The sequence below is a fragment of the Rattus norvegicus genome, chromosome X, assembly GCF_021556685.1.
Source record: "Rattus norvegicus strain SHRSP/BbbUtx chromosome X, alternate assembly SHRSP_T2T, whole genome shotgun sequence".
NCBI classification, from domain to species: domain Eukaryota; kingdom Metazoa; phylum Chordata; class Mammalia; order Rodentia; family Muridae; genus Rattus; species Rattus norvegicus.
In genome coordinates this window covers 25,795,434-25,813,581 of record NC_141554.1, presented here as the reverse complement: position 1 = coordinate 25,813,581, position 18,148 = coordinate 25,795,434, and the positions used below count along the sequence as shown (strand labels likewise).

General features: G+C 42.5%; 1 pseudogene; it reads right to left on the bottom strand.

The window, feature by feature from the left end:
- Nucleotides 1-12,215: 12,215 nt before the first annotated feature.
- Bcl2l2-ps1 (Bcl2-like 2, pseudogene 1) lies at nt 12,216-12,782 on the bottom strand (annotated as a pseudogene).
- Nucleotides 12,783-18,148: the final 5,366 nt, after the last annotated feature.

Below are 18,148 nucleotides of genomic sequence, written 5' to 3'. Positions count from 1 at the left end.
TACAGAGTGAAACAGAGAGTTCCCAACTGAGGAATAGCTAATGGCTGAGGAGCACCTAAAGAAATGTTCAACATCCCTCCTCATCCGGGAAATGCAAATCAAAACAACTCCAAGATTCCAACTTGTGCCAGTCAAAATGGCTAAGGTCACAACTTCAGGTGACAACACGTGTTGGTGAAGCTGTGGGGAAAGAGGAACGCTCCTCCATTGCTAGTGGGACTGCAAACTGGTATAACCACTCTGGAAATCAATTTGGAGGTTCTTCAGAAAATTGGACATTGAACTGCCTGAGGATCCAGCTATACCTCTCTTGGGCATATACCCAAAAGATACCTCCCTATGCCACAGTGGCACATGTTCCACTATGTTCCTCATGGCTTTATTTGTGGAACCTGAAGCTGGAAACCACCCAGATGTCCCACGACTGAAGAATGGATACAGAAAATGTGGTTCATTTACATAATGGAATACTACTCAGCTATTAAAAATGAGGACATTCTGAGTTTTGCAGGCAAAAGGATGGAGCTAGAAAATATCATGCTGAATGAAGTAACTCACACCCAAAAGTTATGTTCTCACGAATAAGGGGATATTAGCCCAAATATAGTACAGAATATCCAGGATACAGTCCACAGAACTCAAAATGGACAAGCTGAAGGGCTCAAGTGAGGACACCTCAGTTCCAGTTGGGAGGGAGAAGAAAGCAACCACAATAGGAGAGGGAGGGAAGTACAGGGGAGGGAAAGAGGATAGGGGTGGGGGGAGAGGGGAACATGATCTGGTATTGGGTGGAGGGAAAGTACTGATGCCTTCAGGGCCAGCAGAAAGACATGAAACAGGCAACCTCAGGAGGAAGGAGATTGGGAGGATGCTCTAGAAAGTACCAGAAACCTGGGAAGTGAGAGACTCTCGGGACTCAAAGGGGCGACTCTAGAAAAAAAGGTCTTACAGTGGGGAGAGGGAACTTATTGAATCAACGTTCAGCAGAAAGATAGGGCATCAAGTGAGTGATGGGGTTGCTATCCCACAGCCAAAGCACTGATGCATAATTTTTCCTGTCTGATAGAAATGCAGGAATGGAAAAGGAGAAGAGCCTGAGGAAAAGTAGGTCCAGCAACAGGCCTAAAGTAGAATCCAGCTCAAGGGGAGGCCCCAAGACCTGACTCCATAACTGAAGCTGTGGGGTGCTCACAGAAAGGGACCTACCATAATTTGCCCTCCAAAAGACTCAACAAGAAGCTGAGAGAGTCAGATGCAGATACATGTACCCCACCAATGAATAGAAGCTGCCGACCCCTCTGGTTGAATTAGGGGAAAACTGGAGGAAGCTAAGGAGAAGGGCAACCCTGTAGGAGGACCAGCAGTCTCAATTAACCTGGACCTCTGAAATCTCTGACACTGGATCACCAACCAGGCAATATACACCAGCTGAGATGAGGCCTCCAACATATATACAACAGAGGGCTCCTGCATCTGGGTTCAGTCAGAGAAGATGCACCTAACCCTCAAAAGACTGGAGGCCCCAGGAGGTTTAGCGTTCTGGTGGGGTGGGGACATCCTTTTAGAGACAGGGGAAGGGAGTGAGGGGGAGGGGGTATAGGATGTAGAACTCTCAGCAGGTGGACCAGGAGGGAAATAAAATCTGAAGTGTAAAAATTAATTAATTAATTAATTAATTAATTAAATGTAATAACAAAAGCTATGATGGAATTTCCATTTGCCCTATGGAATGGTATACTTTCCAAGTTTTATTTTCTTCATTTTAAAAATAAAACTCAAACTAGGTCAACACTGATTTGCTTTTGTACATCTTCTGGATGGAAAGAAAAGTGAGCTCCAGTTTTAGTCTGCAACAATATGTAAAACTCTCATCAGATTTTTGGCATTTTTCATATGCTAACATAATTTTGGTCTCAAAATATGGCCAAGTCCACAGTTGACCAAGCCCACCCTGCTACCCTAACCCCGTGTGGCATACAGGCAGGTAAATTGCTGTCCCTTTGGCAATCCACCTAAGAGTGAGTTTCAGCACTCCCTACTGCTCTGTCTAATGTTCAGAATCTTTACCAGCTTACAAAGAAACAAAAACAAAATTCAACAGCACACACAGAAAACCTAAGTTCCCACTAATAGAATTGGACAGAATACTTGCCAATGCGATCCATTGACTACTAAAGGAACACTTGAAGGACAGCTGCACAGCCCTTCCCAGCTTCTAGTTAATAACATGTGCATAACCAGGCCTTGGTTATATATAGTGCCATTACTAGAAAAGATGGGATTGTAAAATGAGTCCCTACAAACATTCACCACATATCACCAATTTCTGAGGCCATAATTATATCCTCCAAAGCTTCCTTCAGTGTGGAGACATAGAGATGCAGCTCCCAGGAAAGATCAAGTAAGACTGGTGACAGGTGCAAGTAGGGGCTGGAATGGCACCCTTTAGAAGAAAATGTTTCTCTCATTTGACCTTAAACTACGTTCTGTTATGCCTTGTTTCTGTGGAAGTGGCTCCCATGCACTCTTGATTATGACAAGTAAATTTTGATAATAGGAAGAGGGGTGATTTGTTATATAAATTTTTTATTAACTTTATTATTTACATTTTGAGTGCTATTCCCTTTCCCCGTTTCCGGGCAAACATCCCCCTAATCCCTCCCCCTTCTCTTCTTTATGGGTGTTCCCCTCCCCACCCTCCCCCCCATTGCCGACCTCCCCCCAACAATCACGTTCACTGGGGGTTCAGTCTTAGCAGGACCAAGAGCTTCCCCTTCCACTGGTGATCTTACTAGGATATTCACTACTACCTAAGAGGTCAGAGTACAGGGTCAGTCCATGTATAGTTTTCAGGTAGAGGCTTAGTCCCTGGAAGCTCTGGTTGCTTGGCATTGTTGTTCGTAAGGGGTCTTGAGCCCCTTCAAACTCTTCCAGTTCTTTCTCTGATTCCTTCAACGGGGGTCCTATTCTCAGTTCAGTGGTTTGCTGCTGGCATTCGCCTCTGTATTTGCTGTATTCTGGCTGTGTCTCTCAGGAGAGATTTACATCCGGTTCCTGTCGGCCTGCACTTCTTTGCTTCGTCCATCTTGTCTAATTGGGTGGCTGTATATGTATGGGCCACATGTGGGGCAGCTCTGAATGGGTGTTCCTTTTGTGTCTGTTTTAATACCCTGCCAAGGGTATTCTTGTTGACTTTTAAAGAAGGAGTGAAGCATTCACATTTTGATCATCCGTCTTGAGTTTCATGTGTTATGTGCATCTAGGGTAATTCAAGCATTTGGGCTAATAGCCACTTATCAATGAGGGCATACCATGCGTGTTTTTCTGTGATTGGGTTAGCTCACTCACGATGATATTTTCCAGTTCCATCCATTTGCCTATGAAGTTCATAAATTCATTGATTTGATAGCTGAGTAATATTCCATTGTGTAGATGTACCACATTTTCTGTATCCATTTCTCTGTTGAAGAGAATCTGGGTTCTTTCCAGCTTCTAGCTATTATAAATAAGGCTGCTATGAACATAGTGGAGCAGGTGTCTTTTTTATATGTTGGGGCATCTTTGGATATGTGCCCAAGAGAGGTATAGCTGGATCCTCAGGTAGTTCAATGTCCAATTTTCTGAAGAACTTGCAGATTGATTTCCAGAATGGTTGTACCAGTCTGCAATCCCACCAACAATGGAGGAGTGTTCCTCTTTCTCCACATCCTAGCCAGCATTTGTTCTCATCTGAGTTTATGATCTTAGCCATTCTCACTGGTGTGAGGTGAAATCTCAGGGATGTTTTGATTTCCATTTCCCTTATGACTAAAGATGTTGAACATTTCTTTAGGTGTTTCTCAGCCATTCGGAATTCCTCAGCTGTGAATTCTTTGTATAGTTCTGAACCCCATTTTTAATAGGGTTATTTGTCTCCCTGCAGTCTAACTTTCTTGAGTTCTTTGTATATTTTGGATATAAGACCTCTATCTGTTGTAGGATTGGTAAAGATCTTTTCCCAATCTGTTGGTTGCTGTTTTGTCCTAAACACAGTGTCCTTTGCCTTACAGAAGCTTTGCAGTTTTATGAGATGCCATTTGTCGATTCTTGATCTTAGAGCATAAGCCATTGGTGTTTTATTCAGGAAATTTTTTCCAGTGCCCATGTGTTCAAGATGCTGCCCTAGTTTTTCTTCTATTAGTTTGAGTGTACCTGGTTTGATGTGGAGGTCCTTGATCCACTTGCACTTAAGCTTTGTACAGGGTGATAAGGATGGATCAATTTGCATTCTTCTACATGTTGACCTCCAGTTGAACCAGCACCATTTGATGAAAATGCTATCTTTTTTCCATTGGATGGTTTTGGCTCCTTTGTCAGAAATCAAGTGCCCATAGGTGTGTGGGTTAATTTCTGGGTCTTCAATTCTGTTCCATTGGTCTATCTGTCTGTCTCTGTACCAATACCATGCAGTTTTTATCACTATTGCTCTGTAATACTGCTTGAGTTCAGGGATAGTGATTCCCCCAGAAGTCCTTTTATTGTTGTGGATAGTTTTAGCTATCCTGGGTTTTTTGTTATTCCAGATGAATTTGCAAATTGTTCTGTCTAACTCTTTGAAGAATTGGATTGGTATTTTGATGGGGATTGCATTGAATCTGTAGATCACTTTTGGTAAAATGGCCATTTTTACTATATTAATCCTGCCAATCCATGAGCATGGGAGATCTTTCCATCTTCTGAGGTCTTCTTCAATTTCTTTCTTCAGAGGCTCGAAGTTCTTATTGTACAGATCTTTTACTTGCTTGGTTAAAGTCACACCGAGGTACTTTATATTACTTGGGTCTATTATGAAGGGTGTCATTTCCCTAATTTCTTTCTTGGCTTGTTTCCCTTTTGTGTAGAGGAAGGCTACTGATTTATTTGAGTTAATTTTATACCCAGCCACTTTGCTGAAGTTTTTATCAGCTTTAGTAGTTCTCTGGTGGAACTTTTGGGATCACTTAAATATATATCATATCATCTGCAAAGTGATATTTTGATTTCTTCTTTTCCAATCTTTATCCCCTTGATTTCCTTTTCTTGTCTGATTGTTCAGGCTAAAACTTCAAGAACTATATTGAATAAGTAGGGAGAGAGTGGGCAACCTTGTTTAGTCCCTGATTTTAGTGGAATTGCTTCAAGTTTATCTCCATTTAGTTTAATGTTAGCTACGGGTTTGCTGTATATAGCTTTTACTATGTTTAGGTATGGGCCTTCAATTCCTATTCTTTCCAGGACTTTTATCATGAAGGGGTGTTGAATTTTGTAAATGCTTTCTCAACATCTAATGAAATGACCATGTGGTTTTGTTCTTTCAGTTTGTTTATATAATGGATCATGTTGATTGTTTTCTGTATATTAAACCATCCCTGCATGCCTGGGATGAAACCTACTTGATCATGGTGGATGATTGTTTTCATGTGCTCTTGGATTTGGTTTGCCAGAATTTTATTGAGTATTTTTGCGTCAATATTCATAAGGGAAATTGGTCTGAAGTTCTCTTTCTTTGTTGGGTCTTTGTGTGGTCTAGGTATAAGAGTAATTGTGGCTTCACAGAATGAATTTGGTAGTGCTCCATCTGCTTCAAATTTGTGGAATAATTTGGATAGTATTGGTGTGAGGTCTTCTATGAAGGTCTGATAGAATTCTGCACTAAACCCGTCTGGACCTGGTCTCTTTTTGGTTGGGAGACCTTTAATGACTGCTTCTATTTCCTTAGGAGTTATGGGGTTGTTTAACTGGTTTATCTGTTCCTGATTTAACTTCGGTACCTGGTATGTGTCTAGGAAATTGTCCATTTCCTGCAGATTTTCAAGTTTTGTTGAATATAGGCTTATGTAATAGGATCTGATGATATTTTTAATTTCCTCTGATTCTGTAGTTGTGTCTCCCTTTCCATTTCAGGTTTTGTTTATTTGTACACACTCTCTGGGTCCTGTCTTTAGTCTGGCCAAGGGTTTATCTATCTTGTTGATTTTCTCAAAGAACCAAATTTTGGTTCTGTTGATTCTTTGTATAGTTCTTTTTGTTTCTACTTGGTTGATTTCAGCTCTGAGTTTGATTATTTCCTGCCTTCTACTCCTACTGGGTGTATTTGCTTCTTTTTGTTCTAGAGATTTTAGGTGTGCTGTCAAGCTGCTGATATATGCTCTCTCCTGTTTCTTTCTGCAGGCACTTAGAGCTATGAGTTTTCCTCTTAGCACAGCTTTCATTGTGTCCCATAAAATTGGGTATGTTGTTCCTTCATTTTCATTAAATCCTAAGAAGTCTTTAATTTCTTTCTATATTTCTTCTTTGACCAGGTTATCATTGAGTAGAGCATTGTTCAACTTCCATGTATATGTGGGCCTTCTTCCCTTATTGTTACTGAAGTCTAGCTTTAGTCCATGGTGGTCTGATAGGATGCATGGGATTATGTCTATCTTTCTGTATCTGCTGAGGCCTGTTTTATGACCAATTATGTGGTCAGTTCTGGAGAAAGTACCATGAGGTGGTGAGAAGAAGGTATATTCTTTTGTTTTCGGATAGAATGTTCTATAAATATCTGTTAAGTCGATTTGGTTCATGACTTCTTCTAGTCTGTCTATGTCTGTCTTTAATTTCTGTTTCCATGATCTGTCCATTCATGAAAATGGGGTGTTCAAAACTCCTACTATTATTGTGTGAGGTGTAATGTGTGCTTTGAGCTTTACTCAAGTTTCTTTTATGTATGTAGGTGTCCTTGTATTTGGAGCATAGATATTTAGGATTGAGTGTTCATCTTGGTGGATTTTTCCTTTGATGAATATGACCTGTACTTCCTTATCTTTTTTGATGACTTTTAGTTGAAAATCGATTTTATTCGATATTAAAATGGCTACTCCAGCTTGCTTCTTTCAACCATTTGCTAGGAAAGTTGTTTTCCAGCCTGTCCCTCTGAGGTAGTGTCTATATTTGTCTTTGAGGTGTGTTTCCTGTAGGCAGCAGAATGCCGGGTCCTCATTGTGTATCCAGTTTGTTAATCTATGTCTTTTTATTGGGGACTTGAGACGATTGATGTTGAGAGATATTAAGGAATAGTGATTATTGCTTCCTATTATATTCATATTTGGATCTGAGATTATGTTTGTGTACTTTTCTTCTCTTTGTTTTGTTGCCAAGACAATTAGTTTCTTGCTTTTTCTAGGGTGTAGCTTGCTTCCTTATGTTGGGATTTACCATTTATTATCCTTTATATTGCTGTATTTGTAGAAACACATTGTGTAAATTTGGTTTTGTCATGGAATATCTTGGTTTCTCCATCTATGTTAATTGAGAGTTTTGCAGGATACAGTAACCTGGGCTGGCATTTGTATTCTCTTAGGGTCTGTATGACATTTGTCCAGGATCTTCTGGCTTTCATAGTCTCTGGTGAAAAATTTGGTGTGATTCTGATAGGTCTGCCTTTATATGTTACTTGACCTTTTTCCCTTACTGCTTTTAATATTCTTTCCTTATTTTGTGCATTTGGTGTTTTGACTATTATGTGTCGGGAGGTGTTTCTTTTCCTGTCCAATCTATTTGGAGTTCTGTAGGCTTCTTGTATGCCTATGGGTATCGCTTTTTTTAAGTTAGGGATGTTTTCTTCTATGATTTTGTTGAATATATTTACTGGTCCTTTGAGCTGGGAGTCTTCACTCTCTTCTATACCTATTATCCTTAGGTTTGATCTTCTCATTGAGTCCTGGATTTCCTGTATGTTTTGGATCAGTAGCTTTTTCTGCTTTACATTATCTTTGACAGTTGAGTCAATGCTTTCTATGGAATCTTCTGCTCCTGAGATTCTCTCTTCTATCTCTTGTATTCTGTTGGTGATGCCTGTATCTACGGCTCCTTGTCTCTTCCTTTGGTTTTCTATATCCAGCGTTGTTTCCATGTGTTCTTTCTTGATTGCTTCTATTTCCATTTTTAATTCCTTCAATTGTTTGTGTTTTCCTGGAATTTTTTCAGAGATTTTTGTGATTCCTCTCTATAGGCTTCTACTTGTTTATTTATGTTTTCCTGGAATTCTTTCATGGATTTTTGTGATTCCTCTCTGTAGGCTTCTACTTGTTTATTTATGTTTTCCTGTGTTTCTCTAAAGGAGTTCTTCATGTCTTTCTTGACGTCCTCCAGCATCATGATTAAATATGATTTTGAAACTAGATCATGCTTTTCTGGTGTGTTTGGATATTCTGTGTTTGCTTTGGTGGGAGAATTGGGCTCTGATGACGCCATGTAGTCTTGGTTTCTGTTGCTTGGGTTCCTGTGCTTGCGTCTGGCTGTCAGATTATCTCTAGTGTTACTTTGTTCTGCTATTTCTGACAGTGGCTAGACTGTCCTATAAGCCTGTGTGTCAGGAGTGCTGTAGACCTGTTTTCCTGTTTTCTTTCAACCAGTTATGGGGACAGAGTGTTCTGCTTTCAGGCATGTAGTTTTTCCTATCTACAGGTCTTCAACTGTTCCTGTGGGCCTGTGTCTTGAGTTCCCCAGGCAGGTCGCTTGGAGCAGGAAGGTTTTGTCTTACCTGTGGTCCCGAGGCTCAAGTTTGCTGGTAGGGTGTTGCTTATGAGCTCTCCTCAGGGGCAGCAACCAGGAAGATCTGCGCCACCCTTTCCGGGAGCCTCCATGCACCAGGATTCCACATGGCATTTGGTGTTTACCTCTGGAGTCAGAGATGTGGGCAGAGTGTATGGTCTTCTGGTTTCCCAGGCGTGTCTGCCTCTCTGAAGGTTTAGCTCTCCCTCCCACGGGATTTGGGAGCAGAGAACTGTTTATCTGGTCAGTCCCTTCAGGTTCCAGCGGTGTCTCAGACACAGCAGACTTGTTGTTCCTGTGCCCTTATCCAAGGGAACCCAGAGGCCATATACAGTTTCCTCTTGGGCCAGGGATGTGGGCAGGGGTGGGCAGTGTTGGTGGTCTCTTCCGCTCTGCAGTCTCAGGAGTGCCCCCCTGTCTCGGCTGTGAGCTCTCTCTCCCACGGGGTTTGCGAGCAGTGAGCTGGAGGCAGGGAGCGCGAGATTGGGCTGTTATATAAATATTTTAAGAAGCCTTTGCTTAGTCTTATTTCTTTGTTTAGTCTAGTCTCAGTTGTTCCTGGTGTCATGGGAATAACAAACTTACGAGATCTTGCCAAAGTGGAAATTGAGGTAATGTATATTCATGTCTATATAAGGATTAATAAAACTTGGAGCTGCATTCAGTTGCTTCTGCCTTTGCTCTGCATCCCCTGTGTCCTGGTTATTTGCGACCATACCCAGTGTCCCTAATGCACTAGACATTGACACTTAAGTACAGTGTTTATCCAATCCCCAGAATGTCCATGCTGCCACCTTGCAGGCACACAGTACTTCTCATCTAAAGGAAACTACAGCTTTCCTGACCTGCCCAAGTGTCTTTAAACTGTCTTATTAATGAGATGAAGAGCCAGAAGGTAGGACTAGGAGGGGAGATGACATAGTTCTGCAATCCCAAGTCAACTTCTGCTACAAAAATAATTTAGTAAACACATGGGAAATACCTGCAATGAGCCACAATTTGGCGTGAATAAGGAAGACAAGATCTCTTCTTCTATGAGGATTCACAGTGCTTTACCCACTACATTGGGCATATTGGGTTGCTGCCTTAAGAATGAATTCCATGGCTTCAGTTTCTGGAAGCTGCAAGTGAATCTCTCTCTCTCTGTCTCTCTCTCTGTCTCTCTCTCTGTCTCTCTGTCTCTCTCTCTCTCTCTCTCTCTCTCTCTCTCTCTCTCTCTCTCTCTCTCCCCTACCCAGTACATGCATCCCAAGTTATGTAGTTATCCTTCTTGCGGAATCACTCGATAAACTGACCTAAAGAACAAATATGGGGGACAGCATCCTGAGCTGACCCGGTCCTGCACTTCTCTGTACACAAATCCCATGAGAGATAGAGCTCTCAAAAGTGTGGACAATCCTGAGAGCTCAGGGGAGATCACAACTTCTTCTCACATACCTGGCCCAAGAGGAACATGCCTAAAGCCCTCTGGAAACAGGAACCTAGGAGCAGTCAGGAAGAGGATCCTTCTAGTCTCTGCCTGAACCAAGAGCAAGCCAGTTGCCAGGAGCACTGACACACCTGAGAGCAGAGATAAGACCAACACTTCATCTCTGATGGACCTTCCTGGAGTGCTCAGGACACACAAATCCAGGATCAATCTGGGACAGGAACCTTCCTATTTCTCACTGTGCCCAGAGTTGACACAGTTCCAAAGCTGTCTCTCCTCAGATTATTCTGAGAGAAAACAGGTTTACAGGAGGGCTAACAAACAGGCTTACAGGAGGGTCAAGCCACTGACAGAGAAAACAAAACAAGCTAACACCAGAAACTATGCCACAGAAACCAAGACTACTTGGCAACATCAGAGTCTGTTCTCCCACCAAAGCAAATAATGGATATCCAACACACTAGAAAATCAAGATTTGGATTAAAAATCAAATCTCATGATGATGATAGAGGATTTTAAGAAGGGAATAGATGACTCCCATAAAGAAGTACGGGACAACACAAGTAAACAAATAGAAGCCCTTAAAGAGGAAACACAAAAATCCCTTAAAGAATTCCAGTAAAACACCAACAAACAGATGAAGGAAATGAACAAAACAATCTAGAATTAAAAAATGGAAATATAAACAAAATGAAAACACAAAGGGATACAACCCTGGAAATAGAAAACCTAGAGAAGAGATCAGGAGTCATAGACACAGGCATCACCAAGAGAATACAAGAGATAGAAGAGAACCTCAGGGCAGAAGATACCATAGAAACATTGATATAATCATCAAAGAAAATATAAATCACAAAAGCCCCTAATCCAAAACATCCAGGAAAGCCAGGACACAATGAGAAGATCAAGCCTAAGGATACTAGGTATAGAAGAGAGTGAAAACTCCCAACTTAAAGGGCCAGTAAATTTCTTCAACAAAACTATCGAAGAAACTTTCCTAACCAAAAGAAAGAGATGCCCAAAAAGATAAAAGAAGCCTACAGAACTACAAGTAGATTGGACCAGAAAAGAAATTCCTCCTGTCACATAATAGTCAAACACCAAATACTCAAAACAAAGAAAGAATATTAAAAGCAGTAAGGGAAAAAGGTCAAGTAGCATATGAAGGTAGAGCTATCAGAATTGCACCAAACTTGTCACCAGAGGCTATGAAAGCCAGATGATCTTGGTCAGATGTCAGACAGACACTAAGAGAAAAAAAATGCAAGGACAGGCTATTATAACCAACAAAACTCTCAATTCACATAGAGGTAGAAACCAAAATGTTCCATGACAAAAGTAATTTTCAAAATACCTTTCCACAAATTCAGGCCTACAAAGAATAATAGATGTAAAACTCCAAAACAAGTGGAAAAACTACACCCTAGAAAAAACAAGAAAGTAATAATCTTCTTGCATTAAACCCAAAAGAATAGAGCCACGCAAACACAATTCCACCTCTAACAACAAAAATAACAGGAAGCAACAATTGTTGGACCTGAAGGATTACCACCAAAAATCTGCTGGTCGCAAAGACCACAAGAGCCAAGATTCAATGCAATCAACAAGAGGTTTATTGATTCCGTTGCACCAGAGTTTCTCAACCTTCAAGTGGGAGAAGAAGGAGAAGAACCCCGTCCTACAGATACAGGCTACTTTTAAGAACAAAGACCACAAAAGCACAAGAATGGGGATGGGTACATCGAGGCACACAAGGATTGGTTGGAACCATTTGCCCTTTAACTCTATTGGTCCACATCATGGTCACATTGTCTTTGGTGACTGGAGCAATGCTGTGGTTTTAGGCGATGGAAAGTCCCTGCTGGTCCTGTCAGTCATGAGACTACCACCTGCTGGTCATAGGACCATGAGGACAGGGTGTAACTAAGTCATAAAACCACAAATGAATGGGTGAGGTATAACTGGTGGAATTTCCCAGCAGAGGAATTTTTCTTAGGAGAGGGGTGTAGCTTGTGGAATTTTCCTTGGGTTCCACAATCCCTCCTTTTTCTTCTGGATGATTTCAATCATGAAATCACAATTTATCTTCTACGGATATGGTCTGATACTGTTATCTTAACATTAAGACCTGGACAGAACTTATCCTTTTTCGGATAAAGGCTCCTAAGCGATTAAGAATAAAGGGGTCAAAAGTGAAGAAGGAGCAGAATAAGCAAGGGTCCCCCAGACTTTCTCACTTGCTAGCTAAAAAGGCCCCTACAGTTACCAGGGCTCCTAGTGCCACAGCCCCCATCAGCACTATCCTCACTGATGCTCAGTTCCGTACCTCCTCCAGGGCCCCGTCCTCGTATTGAGCTGTGAACTCCACCCAGCCCCCACTGCTGTCGATCCAGTCAGTCAGGCATGTCTCCAGGTAGGCCACCATCCAGTCCTGCACTTGTCCCACCAATGCCTCCATTTCTTTGTTGACACTCTCAGCACACAGGGCAGCCCCAAAGACAGAGAATGCCACAAGACGTCCCCAGTTGGGGCCCCCTTGAAAAAGTTCATCGGAAACCTGGGTGAAGCGTTGCTGGGCTGAGCCTGGGGTCACATGTTGCTGAGTGGCTAGGTCAGAGAAGGTGTACCGGAAGCGGGTCTCAAACTCGTCTCCAGCAGCATGCATGGCTTGGTGTAGCAGATCAGCTGCTGGGCCTTTCCCAGGGCCAGCTCCACAGACATAACCCTTCTACCTCAGCTTATAGCCTACAAAGTCAGCCACTAGAGCCCATGTGTCTGGGGTTGAGACTGGGATTGCCATCTGGGTGGCCATCCTGGATGGCAGCTCTTACAACCCAGTGCTGGTAGCAGGGAGCCCCCAGCTGAGGCCTTTCATCCTCCTGGTGAGAGTGGAGTCAAGTCAGGAGGCCACAACTGGGATTCCAAATCTGGTTGTTTCCTGGTGGAGGACCTGGGAGCAATGACGTCATATGTATACTGAGCCCCCAACCTGGAACTGGTGTGCTGTCTGGGGATTTCCTGGTTGATAGGCCTCAGCAAGCTGTGCCCACACTTTCTTCTGGACCACTTGAAGTACCTTTAGTCTGGCATACAAATCATTTTTATTATGACATGTTGGTTCAATAACATCATCTAATACAGAGGAGTTGGGGCTCCATATAACATCTCAAAGGGGGAAGGGGGTAAGGCTGAATTTGGAAAGGGTATTTCGTGCTCTGAAGGGAGCAAGAGGAAGGAGTACCAACCAGTCTGTGCCAGTCTCCATTGCCAATTGGGTCAAGGTCTCTTTTAGAGTCCTATTCATTCTCTCTACCTGCCCTGAGCTTTGAGATCCGTAGATGCAATATAATTTCCAATCAACCTCTAAATACCTGGCCACACTCTGGCTTACCTTGGCAATGAAAGCAGGGCCATTGTCTGACCCAATTACCTTGGGTACCCCAAACCTGGGGAAGATTTCTTCCAGTATCTTCTTGATGACCACGAGGCCATCTCTTGCTTGGTGGGGAAAGCTTCTACTGATCCTGAGAAAGTATCTACAAACACTAGGAGATATTTGTAACCATATTTTCAGTGAAATCCACTTCCCAGTAGGCCCTGGGTTGGTCCCCAAGCAGGGGACCTGTCAGAGCCAACTTTATTCCTGCAAACATTTACCTTTTGGAATGGTACACATTGGTGCACTATCTGCTCCACAAGATACCTGAGACCTGGGTCATAATGTTTAGTTTTTTGAAAATGTCTGGATGAGTTTGCTATAAGCACAAAAACCACAGGAATAAGGATTGGTACATCGAGGCACACAAGGATTGGTTGGAACAATTTGCCCTTTAATTTCATTGATCCACATCGTGGTCACATTATCTTTGGTGACTGGAGCAATGCTGTGGTTTCAAGCAGTGGAAAGTCTCTGCTGGTCCTGCCGGTCATGAGACTACAACCTGCTGGTCATAGGACCACAAGGACAGGGTATAACTAAGTCATAAACCACAAATGGGTGGGTGAGGTATAACTGGTGGAATTTTCCTTAGGGGAATTTTTCTTAAGTGAGGGGTGTAGCTTGTGGAATTTTCCTTTGGTTACATGCAACCACTATTTCTTTATATCTCTTAACATCAATGGACTCAATTCCCCCAATAAAAAGATATAAACTAACAGACTGGATATGTAAAGAGAGTCTAGCATTTTGCTGCATAAAAAAAAAAAAAAAAAACCACACCTCAGTGTCAAAGACAGACTACCATAGAGTACAAGGCTGGAAAACAGATTTCCAAGGAAATGGTCCCAAGAATCAAGCTAGAGTAGACATTCTAATATTGAATAAAATCAAGTTTCAACCAACACTTATCAAAAAAGATAAGGAAGGACACCTCAAAATCATCAAAAGAAAAATACACCAAGATGAACTTTCAATGCTGAATATCTATGCTCCAAATGCATGGGCACCTACATTCATAAAAAAAAACTTTATTAAAGATCAAAGCACACATTGTACCTCACACACTAATAGTAGGATATTTCAACAGTCCACTCTCATCACTGGACAGATCATGGAAACAGAAAATAAACAGAGACATAGAGAAACTAACAGAAATTATGAACCAAAAGAATTTAACACATATTTATAGAACATTTTATCCTAAAACAAAGAAATATAAGTTCTTCTCAGCATCTAATGGTACCTTCTACAAAATTGTCCATATAATGAGTAACAAAACATGTCTCAAGAGATACAAGAAGACTGAAATTATCCCATGCATCCTATAAGATGACCACAAACTAAGACTGGTCTTCAAGAACAACAAAACAAAAAAGCCCACACATATATGGAAGTTGTTCAATGCTCTACTCAATGATAACTTGGTCAAGGAAGAAATAAAGAATGAAATTAAAGACTTTTTAGAATTTAATGGAAATGAAGGCACAACATACCCAAACTTTTGTGACACAATGAAAGCAATGTGAAAAGGAAAACTCCTAGCTCTAAGTGCCTCCAAAAAGAAACTGGAGAGAGCATACATAAGGACCTTGACAGTACACCTAGAAGCTCTAAAACAGAAAGAAGCAAATACACCCAAGAGGAAGAGACTGCAGAAAATATTAAAACTCAGAGCTGAGATTAATTAAATAGAAACAAAAGAACTATACAAAGAATCAAAAAAACAGCAGCAGCTCTCTGCCCCCAGACCTGTGAGAGAGAGACCCAACCGCCTGGTCAGGTGGGCACTCCTGAGGCTGCAGAGAGGAAGAGACAACCAACACTGCTCACCCCTGCCCACATCCCTGGCCCAAGAGGAAACTGTATAAGGCCTCTGGGCTCCCGTGGGGGAGGGCCCAGGAGCGGCAGGACCCCTGCCTGAGACACCACCAGAACTTGAAGGAAACAGACCGGATAAACAGTTCTCTGCACCCAAATCCCGTGGGAGGGAGAGCTGAACCTTCAGAGAGGCAGACAAGCCTGGGAAACCAGAAGAGACTGCTCTCTGCACACACATCTCGGACGCCAGAGGAAAAAGCCAAAGACCATCTGGAACCCTGGTGCACTGAAGCTCCCGGAAGGGGCGGCACAGGTCTTCCTGGTTGCTGCCGCTGCAGAGAGCCCGTGGGCAGCATCCCACGAGCGAACTTGAGCCCCGGGACCACAGGTAAGACCAACTTTTCTGCTGCAAGAAAGCTGCCTGGTGAGCTTGGGACACAGGGAAGCAGAATTCCTCTAGGACCGGGCACATTCTGTGTTTACCGGAAGTCCCACACCCGCGGATCCCGGCCCGCAGCAGCTCTCTGCCCCCAGACCCTGTGAGAGAGAGACCCAACCGCCTGGTCAGGTGGGCACTCCTGAGGCTGCAGAGCGGAAGAGACCACCAACACTGCTCACCCCTGCACACATCCCTGGCCCAAGAGGAAACTGTATAAGGCCTCTGGGCTCCCGTGGGGGAGGGCCCAGGAGCGGCAGGACCCCTGCCTGAGACACCACCAGAACTTGAAGGAAACAGACCGGATAAACAGTTCTCTGCACCCAAATCCCGTGGGAGGGAGAGCTGAACCTTCAGAGAGGCAGACAAGCCTGGGAAACCAGAAGAGACTGCTCTCTGCACACACATCTCGGACGCCAGAGGAAAAAGCCAAAGACCATCTGGAACCCTGGTGCACTGAAGCTCCCGGAAGGGGCGGCACAGGTCTTCCTGGTTGCTGCCGCTGCAGAGAGCCCGTGGGCAGCATCCCACGAGCGAACTTGAGACCCGGGACCACAGGTAAGACCAACTTTTCTGCTACAAGAAAGCTGCCTGGTGAACTCAAGACACAGGCCCACAGGAACAGCTGAAGACCTGCAGAGAGGAAAAACTACACGCCCAAAAGCAGAACACTCTGTCCCCATAACTGGCTGAAAGAAAACAGGAAAACAGGTCTACAGCACTCCTGACACACAGGCTTATAGGACAGTCTAGCCACTGTCAGAAATAGCAGAACAAAGTAACACTAGAGATAATCTGATGGCGAGAGGCAAGCGCAGGAACCCAAGCAACAGAAACCAAGACTACATGGCACCATCGGAGCCCAATTCTCCCATCAAAACAAACATGGAATATCCAAACACACCAGAAAAGCAAGATCTAGTTTCAAAATCATTTTTGATCATGATGCTGGAGGACTTCAAGAAAGACGTGAAGAACTCCCTTAGAGAACAAGTAGAAGCCTACAGAGAGGAATCGCAAAAATGCCTGAAAGAATCGCAAAAATCCCTGAAAGAATTCCAGGAAAACATAAATAAACAAGTAGAAGCCCATAGAGAGGAGACACAAAAATCCCTAAAAGAATTCCAGGAAAACATAAATAAACAAGTAGAAGCCCATAGAGAGGAGACACAAAAATCCCTAAAAGAATTCCAGGAAAACACAATCAAACAGTTGAAGGAATTAAAAATGGAAATAGAAGCAATCAAGAAAGAACACATGGAAACAACCCTGGATATAGAAAACCAAAAGAAGAGACAAGGAGCTGTAGATACAAGCTTCACCAACAGAATACAAGAGATGGAAGAGAGAATCTCAGGAGCAGAAGATTCCATAGAAATCATTGACTCAACTGTCAAAGATAATGTAAAGCGGAAAAAGCTACTGGTCCAAAACATACAGGAAATCCAGGACTCAATGAGAAGATCAAACCTAAGGATAATAGGTACAGAAGAGAGTGAAGACTCCCAGCTCAAAGGACCAGTAAATATCTTCAACAAAATCATAGAAGAAAACTTCCCTAACCTAAAAAAAGAGATACCCATAGACATACAAGAAGCCTACAGAACTCCAAATAGATTGGACCAGAAAAGAAACACCTCCCGTCACATAATAGTCAAAACACCGAACGCACAAAATAAAGAAAGAATATTAAAAGCAGTAAGGGAAAAAGGTCAAGTAACATATAAAGGGAGACCTATCAGAATCACACCAGATTTCTCGCCAGAAACTATGAAGGCCAGAAGATCCTGGACTGATGTCATACAGACCCTAAGAGAACACAAATGCCAGCCCAGGTTACTGTATCCAGCAAAACTCTCAATTAACATAGATGGAGAAACCAAGATATTCCATGACAAAACCAAATTTATACAATATCTTTCTACAAATCCAGCACTACAAAGGATAATAAATGGTAAAGCCCAACATAAGGAGGCAAGCTATACCCTAGAAGAAGCAAGGAACTAATCGTCTTGGCAACAAAACAAAGAGAATGAAAGCACACAAACATAACCTCACATCCAAATATGAATATAACGGGAAGCAATAATCACTATTCCTTAATATCTCTCAATATCAATGGCCTCAACTCCCCAATAAAAAGACATAGATTAACAAACTGGATACGCAACGAGGACCCTGCATTCTGCTGCCTTCAGGAAACACACCTCAGAGACAAAGACAGACACTAACTCAGAGTGAAAGGCTGGAAAACAACTTTCCAAGCAAATGGTCAGAAGAAGCAAGCTGGAGTAGCCATTCTAATATCAAATAAAATCAATTTCCAACTAAAAGTCATCAAAAAAGATAAGGAAGGACACTTCATATTCATCAAAGGAAAAATCCACCAAGATGAACTCTCAATCCTAAATATCTATGCCCCAAATACAAGGGCACATACATACGTAAAAGAAACCTTACTTAAGCTCAAAAG